Raw genomic sequence first — 18,126 nt, forward strand, 5'->3', positions numbered from 1 at the left:
ATTTGCAGAAGTTATCATGGTTAAGATGCTGAATTTTAGATATTTTAGGAGAGGTAAATGAAATTGTAACATAGAAGCAATAGAGAGAGACATGGAGAGGGTGTATGTATGTAGAGGTTCATAAAAGAACTATAGGGATGAAAGAGAAGGGTAATGGTGAAGAGGGTGGGAGAAGCCATGGAAATTGCAGGTTTGAGTGAGGGAAGGAGAGGGAGGGATGTGTAAGAGTGAGTAGGTGTGTGGAAGGGTGAGAGAAGACTAAGGGCTACTTGTGAGAAAAGTGGGCAGACTGGGGTCCACTCAAAAAATCATAGCTCACCGCTGGTAGCTCCAAAATCCATGAAAAAATTTGAGGTGATTATTCAGAGCGTGGGCTACATTTTCTCTTTTGACCACCGCTCCAAATTCGGAGTGGAGATAGGTGCCAAAATTCTCACCAAAAAGCCTGTTTTTTATGCCTGCAAAAGTCTTTTAGTGGCCCCCTCCTTTGTTGAATTTGTACAATGCATCCAAGAGTGAGCCCCTCCTTTGTCATATTATAATACAAAGCATTCAAGTTGCCCTTGACCCATGCATGGAGGAGGATTATTGGTGAAATAAGAAATATATACATGGTGGGACTAGTGTATGGACTATTCATGGACTTTAGCTCAATGAGCACATGGTGTTAGAATAATGAGTAAAAATAATAATAAAAATATGGAGGAGTTATGGATATGGAAAGATATTGGAATCATATGATATGGTACCTCCTTGAATTATTTTGGGTGAAAGAGGAAAATGTATGCAAGTAAATAATATAATAAAAGTAACCAATGAGTAGAAATCAATTTTTTGTTTTCACGAGGGTGAGGGTGAAAATGTGGGAGTGATTTGTATAAAGAAAAAAAATGAGGTTAGAATATGTACATATTGGCAAAAAATATACTTATGGTGTAAGAGGATGAAAGAAGGTGTACATAGGTTTAATAAAACACACACCTAAGTAGAAATATTTAAATAAAATACCAAAATAATTATAAAAAATCCCTATATTTAAGCCATATATACAATGAAATATTTACACACAAAGAGGCCATAATATACTTTTATTTTTTATTTTTTTTATTTTTTTTGGCTCACCTAGCCCAGTGACTAGCTAGCTGAGGGTTTTTAAGAAGATATGGGAAAAGCCCCCTAACTCACACACGCCTATGTACAGTGAAATGGTAGGGATAGCCATAGCGTTTGGGTGAATTTGGTAGGGTGGAGTAATCTAGTATGGCAATTATGGAGAGCCAAAAAACGGCTATCATTAGCCCTTCCCCCAGGATGATGGTATATTCATGTACCATCATAGAGCATCTTTTCCAAAGAGAGTGCTTCAGAGTCCTTGACGAGATCTTCATTGTTTGGCCCCTCAGAATTTTGGCTGGAGTTACACTCATGCTTCATGTAACAATACTTACATGAGACAGCGGCCTTTGGACAGATCTTTGGTAGATCCTTTGGTAGAAGGCGACTCAAATAGGGCTTCAAGCGATACCCGTTTACCTTCCTGGAGTGCTCTTTACCATTCAAGTCCATAAGCTGATAGTAACTAGAATTGAATGCCTTCTTGACTATGTATGGCCCTTGCCATCTAGTTTCAAACTTGGCATCAAAACGATTGTCAAGTCGATTGTCATACCTTAGCACAAGCTCTCCTTCCTTGATGCCTTTGTCCTTCAGTTTCTTGTCGTGCGTTTCTTTCGCTTGTGTGGCTTTCCTCTTGTAGCACTCGTATGCTGCTTCTCTTTTCCACTCAAGCTCCACTAACGTAAGAAGTCGATCCATCCATACCTCTTGATCATCTTGTGCTCCTTTGCCATGAAGTCGCATTGTTGGAATGTTGAGCTCGATAGGCTGCAAAGCCTCTTGACCATAGACCAAGTGAAATGGTGTGAACTCCGTGGCTTCCCTATATGTGGTTCGATATGCCCACAAGGCACCATCCAAGAAGTCATCCCATAATTTTGTCTTGTTTTGCACCATCTTTCTAATGATTCCTGCAATGACACCATTAGCCTTCTCCACCAAACCATTTGATTGTGGGTAGTATGGTGTGCTATGACGATGTAGAATGTGAAGCTCTTCACAAACTTCTATGAGCAAGCCCTTCCTAAACCCTGGACCATTATCAGAAACAATCTCCAAAGGTGTGCCAAATCTGCAACAAATGTGAGTGTACACAAACTTGCTAACTGTCCTCTCATTCACTCTTGCCACACTTTGAGCTTCCACCCACCTAGTCATATAGTCTACAGCCACTAGAATGTAGAGTTTACCATTTTTTGTCCTAGGCAGAGGACCCATAGCATCAATGCCCCACTTTTCAAAGGGTCCATTTGCAAGCACTATTTGCCTCGGGCCATGCACCAACCTTCTATTTCCATTTATCTGACAATTGTGACAGCTTTTACACCAATGTTGAACATCCACATGCAAGCTTGGCCAAACATACCCCGCAAGCAAAATCTTCTTCACAGTTGATTCTTGGGAAAAATGACCACCACATGCCTCTTCATGCAAACCTTTTAGAATGGCTGGAATTTCCTCGATAGTTGGTACTCTTCTGCACACTTGATCCTTCCCTTTTTGATAGAGGGAGCCTTCTAGGAAGAGATAGAAACTTGCCTTCTTCATGAGTCTCCTCTTCTGAGCCTTCGTGAAGTCTTGTGGAAACTCACCCTCCAAAATGTAGCCGATCATGGGAGCCAATGACTCCAATCCCTGGTATCTCGGTTGCTTGACAACTGCTGCCACCATGATGACCTGCACTTCTCTCTCAACACATGTAACTGCTTGTTGTGCAAGTAAATCGGCATCTTCATTTTGTTTCCTCGGAATATGATATAGTTGCACTTCTTCAAACTGATTAAACATCTTACGAATGGCATGAACTTTTGTGCTTAAGCTTTCATTCTTGCATGCCCAAATGCCTAAAATCTGTTTAACAATGAGAAGTGCATCTCCCTTTACCATGAGACGTTTTATCCCTTGGCCAATGCACATCTTCAAACCATGAAGTAGTGTGTCGTATTCTGCTTCATTGTTGCTAGTTGAACCTGGTAGATTGACCTTCTCTTTCATGACCACCTCTCCACTTGGGTTGAGCAACACTAGCCCTCCCCCTGCTTTTCCTGTGGCTCGTCGAAAAGCTCCATCAAAGAACAAGGTAGAAGCATTGGGAATACTTTTTGGTGGTGGCAATGGTAGGGTCTTTACTTGAGGCACCTTAATTTCCTTCTCATGTACCCTATAAGTGAGAATCCCTGCCAATTGTGCACGCACACTATCTTCTACCTTGAAAGAGTATTGGAACTCTTGCAACTCCATAATCCACTTTGAGATCCTAGTACTAAGATTCATTTGAGATGACACCCAAGGGAACAAATTTTCTGCAGTGAGAATTACAAAAGGTTTTGGTAGTAAGTAGGATCTAAACTTTCTCACCGCAAACATGAGAGAAAGCATCATGAGTTCTGCTTCTGTGTAGTCTCTCTCCAAAGCATTCATGACCCTACTAGCAAAGTAGATGGGTCGCATCCTTGTACTGTGGGGATCTTGTTGTAGCAACACAGCACCAATTGTTTCCCTTCCAACACTAGAGCTAACAAAGAATGTGTACTCCCAACAAGGAGGCATGAGTGTTGGTAGCTCTGACAAAATGACTTTAATGTTACAAAAATACTCTTCAAGCTCATCAGACCATGCAAATTCTACTTGTTGTGTCAACTTTTGCAAAGGATGAAGCAACTCCGAGGCTAAGTGAATGAAGCGTGACATATACTTCACCTTCTGAATGAAAGAGATGACCTCCTTAAGACTCTTCGGTGATGGGAGCTCAATAAGAGCCTTTGCCTTTGAAGGATCCACCTCAATGCCTTTATAGGAAACCTTGTGACCAAGCAAGATCACTTCATCCTCAGCTATGTGACACTTGTCGGGGTTGAGTTGACCTCCCATGTCATAGAGCTTCTTTAAACCTTCTTCTACCCTTTGTAGATGCAATGATTTTGAGCTATAAATGCAAAAATCATCAATAAAAACCCTAATGGACTTTCCAAAGAATGCTTGAAACACCATGTTCATGAAGCGTTGGAAAGTTGCAGGAGCATTTGTCAGGCCAAATGGCATGACTCTAAAAGCATAACAACCCCAAGGAGTGATAAAGGTTGTTTTCAATTGATCCTCCAATGCGATACCTATTTGAAAGTAACCCGAGTAGCCATCGCACACAGTGTACTTCTCATGACCAGCTACCTCATTTAGTATCTCATCCTGGAATGGGAGGGGAAAGTGATCTCTTTTTGTTGCCTCATTGAGTGGACGATAATCCACACACACCCTCCACTTGCCGTTTTTCTTAGGAGTGACAACAACGGGAGAGACCCACTCTGAATTCTCCACTGGATAAATGAAACCTGCTGCTAGAAGCTTTCTTACCTCCTTGAGTAGAGCCTGCTCCTTAATGACTCCTAGCCTTCGTAGCTTTTGAGCCTTAGGTGTAGCCTCTGGCTTCAACTCAATCTTGTGTTGAACAACATCTACTCCACGCACATCGGTGTAGTCTTTAGCAAAAAGCCTCGGAAATTTCCTTAGCACACATTTGAACTCCTCTCTTTCATCCTTTGTAAGTGTTGTAGACAACATACCTTCTAACATTCCTTCATCTTCCACCTTTTGGTTCTCTTGAGGACCTACCTCCTCCAAGCCTTGACAAGAGGTCTCTTGGTTGCTTGGCTTAAACCTTACCCCCATGACCTCGATGGAAGACTCCTCTTCAGTAATGCTGCTGCTACTTTCTTCTTCTAAAGTGCTATCGGTCCAACCTTCTTCCGTCTCACTTTGAGATGATTCTTCATGGAGCTCCTCTTGGCGTTGCTCCTTCATGTCAAAGACAACCTTCTTATGATTGTCATTCCTGCAAATTAATTTCCCACTCTCCCAATCCTGCAAAGCTCGCATTTTCATTAGCCATGGTCTTCCTAGGATAAATGGATAACCACTTCCCTTGGTCGACATAACATAAAAATCCACCGCTTTCTTAATGCCAAAGGCCTCTACAAAGACATTTTTACAAATGCCTACACACCTAGCCTTGCTATTGTTTGCCATTTTCACTTTGATTTCAGGTGTCTCATGGATGTGCATGCCTAGTCTTTGCATGAGTCCCTCTGTCATGATGCAAATTTGTGCACCCCCATCCACTAGACCTTTCCTAACCAATCTCCCTTTGATGTAACAGTCTAGCACCGGTGTAATGTCCTCATTCATTTCAGCTTGTGCAATTTTTACAACAGGCACACTCTCTTTTACCTTTCTCCTAGTGCTAACTGCCCTTGTTAAATCCCTCCTAACTTGTGGACATAATGCAAGAAATTGAGGCCATGAAATATCAGGACCCTTACCTCTCATGTCTTCCAACAAGTTGTACGGAGCCATACCATGTCCAAGAGGGAAGTCTTGGAGGTTGATACGACGTCGAGTCCTCTTGGTTTCCTTGGTTTCCTTTGCCTTCTTGCCTTGTCCATGGTCACTCTGTGATGTGACTCCTTCTTTCTCTTTACCTTTTCGTCGGCCACGCTTAATGCCATTGGCTTCCATGTCAACCTCATTTGAATTTTTCACCTCTACCACATGCACATTTGGATCTGGCAAAGGTGGAACTCCTTCTACCCCTTTGTGGAGGTGGTCTTGGTCCATTTGGCCTTTGTAGAAGCCTTGGTTGTTGACCAGCTCCTTCTCCTGCATTCATCACTGGGTAATTCAAGTTAGGTCTCCCTGGCTCTCCACGGGGCCAAGGACAATTATACATCCCATGTCCAGACTCTCCGCAATTCCAACATTGCAAGACTCTCCTAGGTCGTGGGTCTCGCTCTTCAGACTTCTTTGCTTGTCCCTTTGGACCTACGGCTTGTGCAAGGTGAATTGACAGGCTGCTTAAGGATTCATTTAACTTCTCAATCACTTCAACCGTTACCTCAGGAAGCTCCTTAGATGTTGATGCTTTTGACTTACCTTTGGGTCTAATACCTTCTATTGGAACCTCCCCCCTTAAGCACTTGAGTTTCCTATATTTCTCAGCAGCCCTAGTTTCAGCTGCATCAAAGGTAGCAGGTGCACCCGCCTCAACTTTTACCTTAAGGTCAGGAAAGAGTCCGGCTATGAACCTCTCCTTCTTTAGAAATTCTGCACCATCACCAGGGTTAGCAACATTTCGTATCCATAGAGCCCAAAGACGTAGGAACTCTTGCTTGTACAAGTAGTAGTCATCTAAGTCTTTTTGCTTATGAGAAACAATGTCTTGCCATAGCTTTTGAGTGTTTTGGGGATCAAAGAAGTATCTCTTGAAATGATTGACAACTTCCATGTAATTCTCTTTAACTTCCTCAGGCAAAGAGTCAAACCAAGTGCTAGCATCTTTCCTAAGGACTACCTCAAATATTTCTACACGTTCTTGATCAGTTACTATCCTCTTGATACGACAAGACATCTTGAAATTTGCCAAAAATAATTCTGCATCCTCTCCAGGCTCTCCAAAGAAAAGAGGATATCCAGACATTTGGCGTTGATTCTCCATTGAATTGATTTCAAAGTGACGCGTTTTGTTTTTTCTTTCTTTAAAAGATGTACACAATAATATTCTCTAAATTGCAATCTATTCTACAACAAAATAAAAATATTCACATCAAATGACCTATGATAATCAATGAGAGGTAGGATGACAGGGTTTGGTGACGCGAGAATTTCTCCTACTCTTTGGGCACCAAACATGAACACCATACGTTGTTGAAAATGGATTTTTCTACTAATTGCAATGTTTATTCTAATGTGTGGAGTGAAATGAAAGGGGAAAACCTCTATTCTTGGGCCATTATCCATTGTCTATGCATGACCTTATGCTTAAAACAAAACAAAAATATAGACGTCCAAACTAAGGTCGTACCTAATGAGAGGCAAAATAAAAGGATTTACTGATGCGTTTATCTCTGCCAACCTAAGAGGACCTAAAATTCTACGAATTACACGTTGAAATTGCAACTTAGTACTAACAATTATGTGTACCTTTTGCCTTGCAATGGGAATGAAGGGATCATACAAATTCTCGTGATTCATGCAAGCTACTTGATTATGCTAAAGGTTGAGCCTACACAAAACATACACAAGCCTTTCCTCCGTGGGGGCACCAAAATTGAGGCAGTCCGGGGCGGGCAACAAGAGAGGCGACCTCTAAACACCCCTCAAGGCTCCCGTGCTGCTCAATTGGGGCTAGGGCAACCACAATCACAACACAACAACAAACCCACAGCCAAACCCAAACAAGATAGGGGCACCACCTAGTTATGGTATGCGAACTAGGACGCAAGAGAGATTTTGGCACAACCAAGAAGATGCACCACACAAAACACACAAACAACCTCACACCAAGACACACACAAACTGGACCAGAGAGAGCTAGAGCAAAGGAAAGAGAGAGAGAAAAGGATCTTGGGTAATACCTTATTTGTGACTTGAAAATGAAGATGGTTCGTTATGATGCTCTCGTAGAACTTGTATAAAACTCACTCAATGCTTAGTGATTGCTAAACATTGCCCAAAACACACACACTGTCTTAGGGTGTGGGAGACCTCTCACCACAATACCCTCTTACAATGGACAAAAAATGGCAATGAAAAAACACACTAAAACACTTTCTAAATCAAGATCAACCGATAAAAACTCAAAATACACAAGTCACCTTGAATTCACCGAACCGTATTGCACAAATGGAAGGATGAAGATTTGAACGTCGAATCACGCCTTTGATGCACCAAACCTCAATTTATTGATGATGAAGGAGCATATACAATAGTGGTTTTGAGATTTGTGGAACTCACGCTCTCTCACTTACAATGTGTAGCTTGAAGGCTTCTCTCACACCAAGAGTGAAGCTCACAAGTGGTTGCTACACCTAAGTCTCTCCTCACGCATAGAGTGTTGGGGTGCTATGTGAGATATTGGAGGTTGTTTTACAAGAAGGAGAGGGGCCTATTTATAGGTTGGAGACCCCATATTAAGATTATTGGAAATCCTAATTTACAAGCTAACAAATCAGGATTATGATTTTTTTGAATATCAAAACATTGCGGGCCTTCTTTGTCTGCTTGAGTCATGGGTGTGGGCTCAAAAGAGAGCATTATTGATGGTAGATAAGGTGAAAGTAAGTTTTAAGGAAGGGGAGAGAGAGAGAGAGAGAGAGAGAGAGAGAGAGAGAGAGAGAGAGAGAGTTACTATACATGTCTTGAGGTGAGGTGTCTTTTATGGTTAGGTCAATGCTATTTTGTGTTAGTATGTTAGTCGTTAGTAATCACTAGAAAGTTAATGTTACATTTACAATGGGTAGAGTGAGTTGATTTGATGAAGGAAGAGGGGTGAATTAAAAGAGAATCATTGAGATGGTGAAGCTTTGAAGAAGCTTGAACTCACCCTTGTGTAGATTGTGGAAAAAATGACCGCTGGTCTTCTTCTTCTTCTTCGCTTCTTTACGCCGCCGCCACGGTTGACCACCACGATGAAAAGAGGATTTGTTGATGAAAAATCCTCAATTTGCAGAAGTTATCATGGTTAAGATGCTGAATTTTAGATATTTTAGGAGAGGTAAATGAAATTGTAACATAGAAGCAATAGAGAGAGACATGGAGAGGGTGTATGTATGTAGAGGTTCATAAAAGAACTATAGGGATGAGAGAGAAGGGTAATGGTGAAGAGGGTGGGAGAAGCCATGGAAATTGCAGGTTTGAGTGAGGGAAGGAGAGGGAGGGATGTGTAAGAGTGAGTAGGTGTGTGGAAGGGTGAGAGAAGACTAAGGGCTATTTGTGAGAAAAGTGGGCAGACTGGGGTCCACTCAAAAAATCATAGCTCACCGCTGGTAGCTCCAAAAATCATGAAAAAATTTGAGGTGATTATTCAGAGCGTGGGCTACATTTTCTCTTTTGACCACCGCTCCAAATTCGGAGTGGAGATAGGTGCCAAAATTCTCACCAAAAAGCCTATTTTTTATGCCTGCAAAAGTCTTTTAGTGGCCCCCTCCTTTGTTGAATTTGTACAATGCATCCAAGAGTGAGCCCCTCCTTTGTCATATTATAATACAAAGCATTCAAGTTGCCCTTGACCCATGCATGGAGGAGGATTATTGGTGAAATAAGAAATATATACATGGTGGGACTAGTGTATGGACTATTCATGGACTTTAGCTCAATGAGCACATGGTGTTAGAATAATGAGTAAAAATAATAATAAAAATATGGAGGAGTTATGGATATGGAAAGATATTGGAATCATATGATATGGTACCTCCTTGAATTATTTTGGGTGAAAGAGGAAAATGTATGCAAGTAAATAATATAATAAAAGTAACCAATGAGTAGAAATCAATTTTTTGTTTTCACGAGGGTGAGGGTGAAAATGTGGGAGTGATTTGTATAAAGGAAAAAAATGAGGTTAGAATATGTACATATTGGCAAAAAATATACTTATGGTGTAAGAGGATGAAAGAAGGTGTACATAGGTTTAATAAAACACACACCTAAGTAGAAATATTTAAATAAAATACCAAAATAATTATAAAAAATCCCTATATTTAGGCCATATATACAATGAAATATTTACACACAAAGAGGCCATAATATACTTTTAGTTTTTATTTTTTTTATTTTTTTTGGCTCACCTAGCCCAGTGACTAGCTAGCTGAGGGTTTTTAAGAAGATATGGGAAAAGCCCCCTAACTCACACACGCCTATGTACAGTGAAATGGTAGGGATAGCCATAGCGTTTGGGTGAATTTGGTAGGGTGGAGTAATCTAGTATGGCAATTATGGAGAGCCGAAAAACGGCTATCAGTAGCACAGTTTTTGGTAACTTAAATGAGTTCAACTCCTTGTTCAGGTAGGTGACATCTCAGGGACTTAAGGAGTCTTGCGACGAACTCAAGTCTCTATTCTTGTTATGCTCTCTACCCAGTTCATGGAACATCTTTTGCACAACCATTAGCAACTTGCCTCCGAATGGCAAGTTAGTGTTCAATGCTGTTATAGATGCGTTGCTCATTGAAGAGATTCGACGTAAATCTCTTGACAGTGCTAGTCATGGAGATGCATATATGGCTAGCAGTTCAACGAAGGCAAGAGGCCGTGACAGGAACAAATACAAAAGCAAAAGTAGAGAGCGAAATCCTTGTAGTCCTAGCAGACACAGGAACTCAAGTAGAGACCGCAATACCAAAAATGTCGAGTGTTATTATTGCCACAAGAAGTGCCATTACAAAAAGGATTGTCCAAGTTTCCTAAGAGATTAGAAAAACATGCAAAAAGATAATTCTGGCAAAGGCAATAGTACTGTAAAGATTGAGGAGCTCAATGTGGTTGAGTCTCACATACCTACCACTGGAGTAGAGGATGTTCCTCCTCCAGTGATGAACATTATGCCAACAGAGATTCATACAGACGTGACAGAAGATCCTCAGATGTTCTCATTTTCACTTCAGATCTCACTCCAAATGCTTTGGTTGCACAGGATGAGGTTATGCACAAAATTGGATTCTTGCTTCTGGTGCAAGTTTTCATGTCACACCGCATAGAGGGTGGTTTTCCTCTTATGCATCCATGCATGGCATAGTCAAGCTTGGTGATTCCTACGAGCTTGACATTGTTGGCATTGGTGATGTGAAACTTCAGATGCATAATGGCACTACTTTTGTGTTGCAGAATGTCAGACATGTGCCCAAGCTTACCAAGAGCTTGCTTTCTATAGGGCAATTGGATGATATTGGCTACACTAGAGTTTTTGGTAGTCGTTCTTGGATGATGCGTAAGAACAAACTTATCATGATGAAAGGTCGTAAAAACGGATCACTACTCTATGTTTGTTTTGAGTGTCGACGAACAGTCTAACTATGTTGTCGAGCTGCCGTCTACTGAGTTGTGGTGTAGCCGGCTAGGACATATTAGCCAAAAGGGAATGAAAACACTTCAATGTTTTGGCTACTTATCTATGTTAGATTACACGGACTTTCCACTGTGTGAGCATTGTCTATACGGCAAACAAATTAGGTTGACATCTTCACCATTGAACAAGAAACTAGGCAAACCCCTAGACTTAGTGCATAGCAATTCGTGTGGTCTAATGCCACATAAAACTCTAGGGGGGGCAACCTATTTCTCACGTTCATAGATGATTCTACTAGAAAGGTGTGGGTGTATCTCCTTAAGCATAAGGAAGAGGTCTTTCAATGTTCTAGAAATTCCTCGCCATGGTTGAGAAGCAATCAGGAAAAAAGCTCAAAGCTTTTCGCACGGACAATGATGGAGAATATGTCTCCACGTAGTTTAAGCTTTTTTGCAATCGAAGAGGCATTCATGGATGGTTTACTGCTCCATACACACCTGCACAAAATGGGATAGCTGAAAGAATAAATCGTGCGATTCAAGAGCGAGTTATCTCTATGATGTCTATGGCAAAGCTTACTCTAGAGTTTTGGGGGGAAGATGTCCTGACAGCAGTGCATATCATCAACAGGTCACCTAGCTCTCCTTTGAATTTCAAAATTCCAGAGAAATTATGGACTGGGAAAACACCAAGCTATGAGCATTTACGTGTATTTGGATGTGAGGCATATGCACATGTGCCCAAAGAACTTCATCGCAAGTTAGATCACAGGTCACACAAATGCATTTTTATCGGCTATGGTGCAAATGGAGAGATGGACTATCATCTCTGGCACCCAGAATCCAACAAATTTATTCGTAGCTCACACGTGATTTTCAATGAATCAAAAATGCAAAAGAAGCCCATTAAAGAAGTTGAGTACAGGCGCGTTTGTTTTGAGGATGTAGCCTGCGAACCAACTAAGTTCAGTAGTGTTGCACCTAATCCTCAAGTGCAAGATACTACTATTGCTCCGGAAAGAGCAGAGTCCAATAGTCAGGCACTAAGACGCTCTGTAAGAGTATCACGTGCGTCCAAGCGGTTTGAGTCGGGTATACACCACATTTTGGTCACTGACAGTGGAGAGCCAACCTGTTACATAGAAGCTATACAAATGGACGATAGCGTTAAGTGGGAGCAGGCTCTGCAATGATAATACAATTTGATTGTGGCTAATGAGACATGGGATTTGGTTGAATTACCAAAAGGCAAAAATGCTTTACCTTGCAAGTGGGTATACAAAAACAAGTATACAGTGGAAGATCTTTAGGCTAGATACAAGGCTCGTCTAGTTGCCAAGGGTTTCAAGGAGCAAAAAGGTGTGGATTTCGATGAGATTTTCTCTCCAGTAGTCAAGATGACTACACTTCGCACTGTGCTTGGCTTGGTTGCTATCCAAGACATGGAACTTGTCCAAATGCACGTTAACACAGCATTTCTTCACGGGGATCTAAATGAAGATGTCTACATGAAACAACCAGAGGGTTTCGTATGTGAAACCCAAAAGCCAATGAGGGCAGAATAGGTTTGTAGACTTAAAAAGGCACTCTATGGCCTCAAGCAAGGTTCAAGGCAGTGGTATCAAAAGTTCAACAAATTCATGCAGTCTCAGGGCTACATAAGAAGTCAAGAGGATCATTGCTTATACACAAAGAGATTGAACGATGGTTCTTTAATCATGTTGATCTTGTATGTAGATGATATGCTTATTGTAGGCAAATCAATTAAGGAGATCAATTAATTGAAAAAGATGCTAAGCACTCAATTTCCATGAAGGATTTGGGAGATGCCAATCACTTTCTTGGTATGCACATCAAGAGAGACAGGAAACGTGGAATTCTTGAATTATCTCAAGAAAAGTACATCCACAAAGTCTTGCAACGTTTTAGTATGCAGGGGGGAAGTCAATGAGTACCCCAATGCAAACATACTCCAAACTTAGCAAGGAAGATACACTCCGCTCCATCATCCTCATCACTTTGCAAAAGCCATATCTTTGATTAAACATGAGGGATTTCTTGCCAAGGATGATGTTTTTCCTGGGTTCTTCCAAAGGTGAGCATAAATTATTGCTAAAACTATATCTTTGCACTTGACTATTGCCTTCTTGAAGCTTTTCCTTAACCCAAAACTCTGGATTGGTCGTCTATTTGGCTAGGCATCAACGTACAATTCCCATGCTATATAAGAATTTGGAATGAGATCATGTCTAATTTTCTTTGAAATTTGAAACAGTTTAATTCCCCAACAAACATTGAACTTGATAACATAGTTGAAAAATATATTTCTTGCAAAGTCACTAGAAGTTCATCAAGAAGATCAAGATTGAGTCTACGTTTTTTATTTATCAATATTTGATTTTTATGGATGTTCTGCATGTCATGGAGCTAATTCTCTAAATACCATCTTTACTCTTATCACTAGTCTTAGACCTCTCATATGACAATGTGGTCTACAATTATCGTCTAATCTTTCCTTCCCTATGATGGCAACAAGTGATTCAAATTTCTTAGCAACTTTCGTTATCCTAAGCATCCATGAGCACATTGCCATGTAGCAATAGTACATGTCTCCTAAGCATGGCCACATCCTAAGTTGGAGTAGCCTTAGATCGGCAAACCAATCCATTGAGTTATCATCAATATAGATAAAGAATTGATGGAACGATTCTTGATTATGGGTAAGGTAACTATGCTCAATAATTTTCCAACAAGTAGTGGTTCCTAGTATTACTAAGACTTTGGTCCCAATCTCAAGGTAAAATAGTTCCCTTGCATCTCTTGATAACCGTGTTGCCATATTATTGAACACTATGACCAAAACTTTGTTTCCCTTGCTAAAGCATTTAGACGTCACCTTGTAATCCATTGCTAACTATAAAACAAACACTCGAAAATCCTTAATACACTTGTATGGGGAAGGATTAGGGAAAATAAAATAAAATTGATGAGCCGCATGCAAATTTTCTATGTGGTAAGTGACCAACAAATGACCTTTGTCATCTTCAAGAAAAGGCACAAATTCTTTAATTTTCTTTTTCTCGATAAGTGAAACATTTCCTTGGTAGGTTTTTCCAATTTTCTAGCCCAAAAATCCCTAGTCCAAGCAAGTGTGTTGTGAGCATCCAGGAGCTCTCCTTGTCTAAGACTCTCTGAGTCTAGTGGGGGGAGGGAGAGACTTCTAACTTAAAATTTTGATTTCCAATCATCACTCTTCTTTGAGATCTACTTTACTTTGGATTTTTTCTTAGAAGAAATCATAGCTTTCTAAGTTTCTTTGACAAAGTAAGCCCAAGCCTCAAAAGAAAAGATAAATTGAGAAAAACCATCACTAATATTTGATGAATTATTTTTTTGATTGAATGGAGCTTAAAAATAGGATGATCTACATGGAACCAACCTACTATGTAATTGCAATCTCTTTTACATAACTCCAACTTAAAAGGTTTCTGATTAGAAAGAAACACGGAGAAATCAACAACACAAGATACATGGTAATGGTCCGACAACAAGTCTACTGGCATGTACATTCTATCCAAATATAGCTATTGGTGAAGAGAAAGTCGGTACCATTGAGGTAGCGTGGCCTCTACACACCACCATTGTGTTGTCTCTACCTTACGAGTTTAAGTTGGAACCCTCTGCCTAGTGTGGTGATAGACTAAGCACATGATCACTCAAAACCCACCTGCGTGAATTAAAGAGTGAAGAGAGAGAGAGAGAGAGAGAGAGAGAGTATCCATTTTCAGCATGCAACTCATCCTGCTAGCATCTAACACTCATAGAATAAATGACCCTAGATACACAAAATGGTGTCCCTATGCCAATGAGAGTGTTGGGGCTAACAATTCACTTAGAACCAGGTCACAAGCAAAACATCGTGTAACAGAAAGATCATCAACAAACATTTGAGCCCAAGAAAATAGAGGCATTGAGAGATTATATTCACTAGTTGATAGGTATTGAATTTTCTATAATAGTGAGGGTAAGGAGAAAAATGTTCATGGCCAGGCATTATCAAAGCTAGGTTTTTTAATGGATGAGTGCACTCGTGAGCATGATGTGTGTACCCTCAATTTTCCTTGCATGGTGCGAGTGCTAGCTCTCGCCCCAAATCCTCACGCAGATTCAATGTGCATGCCTCATCCTTAAAATCACTCTAGCTTTCTTCTATCAGTTCCCTAGTCTCTTTATCTCACATCAAGTGTGCAAGTAGCCCCTCCTTTTATAGGGAAGGGGAGTGGGTTTTGTAGAATATATAAACTGGGTGGGTGCTTCTCTTCAACATCACAAACATCAAGCTCAACATCCCAAATGGGTCCACATGTTCACAAGTCATCTCAATACCATGTCAACTCATATGAATGAGGAGAGAAAATGTCACCCATTATCGCAACATGCACATTGTCTGTATCACAAGTAAGAGCATCCATATGCATATAATGAAAACACATAGAGCTAGATAAGGCTTCATCTTTATGAGAATGCATACATGGAACCAGATTAGACATATCATTTCCCTCTTTGTCATACATGCCCTCCAAGGTTTTCTCTTTCATGATATTGCTTTCATATAACTCCTCATTAAGGTTCATACCATCAAGAGACAAAAACTCATCATATGAAGCTGGTTTAATCTCTTACTTAAGATCAACATCAATGCTACAATTATTTCTCTATCTACTTTGTTTTTTAGAAACTACCCTCTCAATGATTGCTTTTTCGTATATGTAGGCATACTTGGGATGCCCCATGCTTGTTTCATCATGTTTAGCATGTTCATATATGCATAAGGTGTGTTTATGATCACATAGGTGCATAAAAAGCGTTGTTTCTTTCACAACACGTAGGTGGTAGGGACACTGTTTTGATCGTATCTCCTAAACCGCTACAATTCAGGTACAAACCCTTTGAACCAGAGATTAAACACATCATTTAGAACATTTTCTTTCATTCGTATCATGTGAAAATTCTACACAAGTAAAGAGTTATGGTCAAAGTACAACTTGTTGTCCACTACATCTTGGAGAACCACTAGATAGAATCATCGCATGAAAAACCCCACTTAACCAAATTAAAACTTGAATAAAATTACTAATAAATGTATTTTGATCACCGAAACCACTTTGTGAGTACAAGTTATTAATCGTTACTTGTACGGGGTTACCAAGGCATGTAGGGATGCTACCATATGGAGTCGTGAGTTTGATGATTGGTTATACATGTTTCATGATTTTTTTTTGGTGAGTTGATTTCAAGTGTTTGATATCCATAAACTTTTATGGGGATATATGGTTAGTCAACCCGAACCGTATGGACAAATATGGAGAAAGGGGCTTTCTTTTCGTGCCACAATTGTTTGCATAAGTCTCATAAGGGATAAGTGATGTAATAAGGTGTTAAATCTATGTTATAAAGTTAATCTTGATGCATTGATTTGAGGTCAAATACTTTCTTTTGTATGTCATGCACGCATCCAAAAATAACAGAGTTTTTTTTTGCATATAAGTAAAGTTATGACATATACTTGAACAAAGTGGTGAGACTCTTTTGCATCATGATTGGATTGATGTGATGATATTTTATGATGTATGGATTCCCATGGATGGATGTGGATGTCTGAAATGCATGGATATACTGCTTTCCACCCATCTAGGTCAAAACTAGCTTTATGTGCAAGGAGGGTGAGGTATGGTCATAGTGTACCACTTATGCATGGTTAAGCATTATCAAAATGGGATTTTGAATTTGTATTTATTTGCTTATCGGACTTCTTTTACGTGTAAAAGTTTATTTTATAAGGGCCATGTGGGTTGGCTTAGTTTGATTGCAATGTGTATAGTCAAAACTGCAAAGTATGATAGTTGATTCAATAAGGAATATGTTTTATGGTAAAGCGCTGAGATCCCTCATGGGTTATGGATTTGGAGTGTGGAAGTCAATGTGGCTCTTGGATCATTTATTGGTTATGGCTATGCTACTGAAATTTTTGCAGCCATGTTATGCGCTAAAGTGGTTTTGCAGAGGCTGGATGTACATCAGCCCGAGCTGGGTGGGGTGCTCACCCATGTGGTGGGATTGGATTATGGCTTATTGTTTTGGATGGAATTTGAAGTGATTTTGATGGTTTATGGTAGACGTATAAGGGCAGAGATCCTATACAGTCTCACTACTTTGAAAAGGATTGTTTTTGCATATACAAAGTGCTATTTTGATTGGACTCATGTGTTATGTTTCTCATTAAGTGTTGCTACAAGATTTGGATCACCTACATCGTTAAGCCTTAGATGAAAGGATCGATGACCTGGGGCTTTTTTGGATCGGGGGTGTTGCCTATATATTTTTCTTTTTAGTTAGGCTCATCTATATGGTTAGTGCGTTGGGAGTTGAATGGCCGACACGGCTAATACATTGGGGATCTTACCTTGGCTTTGCTTAAACACCCGGTGTGGCATTGAACAGGAATGACACCTAAACTGGTATTTCTGGTATCGATTTCCTACCATCTACTGGTATTTGTAATCCTTTTTGAGCTTGAGTTCATGGAGGGAGGCAAAGCGGCCTCGATTTATGTTTGGCTCAAGTAAGTTGGAGGTGTTCCAGCTTGCTCTCTACGAAGTGAATTATATTTGTATGTAGTAGGAGTGGAAGTGGATCGATGGACCGATCATTCCCTACGCAGGGTCTAGTGCTTCTACTAATCATTTATATTTTGAAAGTATGGTATACCTAGATTTTGTTATTACATTAATTCATGGTTTGTCTATTTTATTTAGGTGGGGCATTTAAGTTCTTAGTGTGCACTCCGGCAAGGTGTCGGCATTTGTGGAGAATTCAGCGATAAAGTTACAACTCCGACAAAAAAAATCAACTTTGATGGATTTTGGTGAGAATTCACTCTTGTGCCTATTAAGGTTTAAAATAAGTAAAAAAAAAGACCCCTCCTCCATAGCTCTGTCTCTCCTCCCCACACTCTCTCTCTTCATCTCTCCCACTTTGAAGAAAAATGAGTGATTAATATCACTCTCTCTCTCTCTACTCTCACTCTCTCTCTCTCTTGGACTGCTCAAAAGAGTGACTAGTAGGTGAACCCTCTCTCTCTCTCTCTCTCTCTCTCTCTCTCTCGACTAGTAGGTGAAC

Source organism: Adiantum capillus-veneris, chromosome 3 (genome assembly GCF_014529385.1).
Source record: "Adiantum capillus-veneris isolate H3 chromosome 3, ASM1452938v2, whole genome shotgun sequence".
Taxonomy (NCBI): Eukaryota; Viridiplantae; Streptophyta; class Polypodiopsida; order Polypodiales; family Pteridaceae; genus Adiantum; species Adiantum capillus-veneris.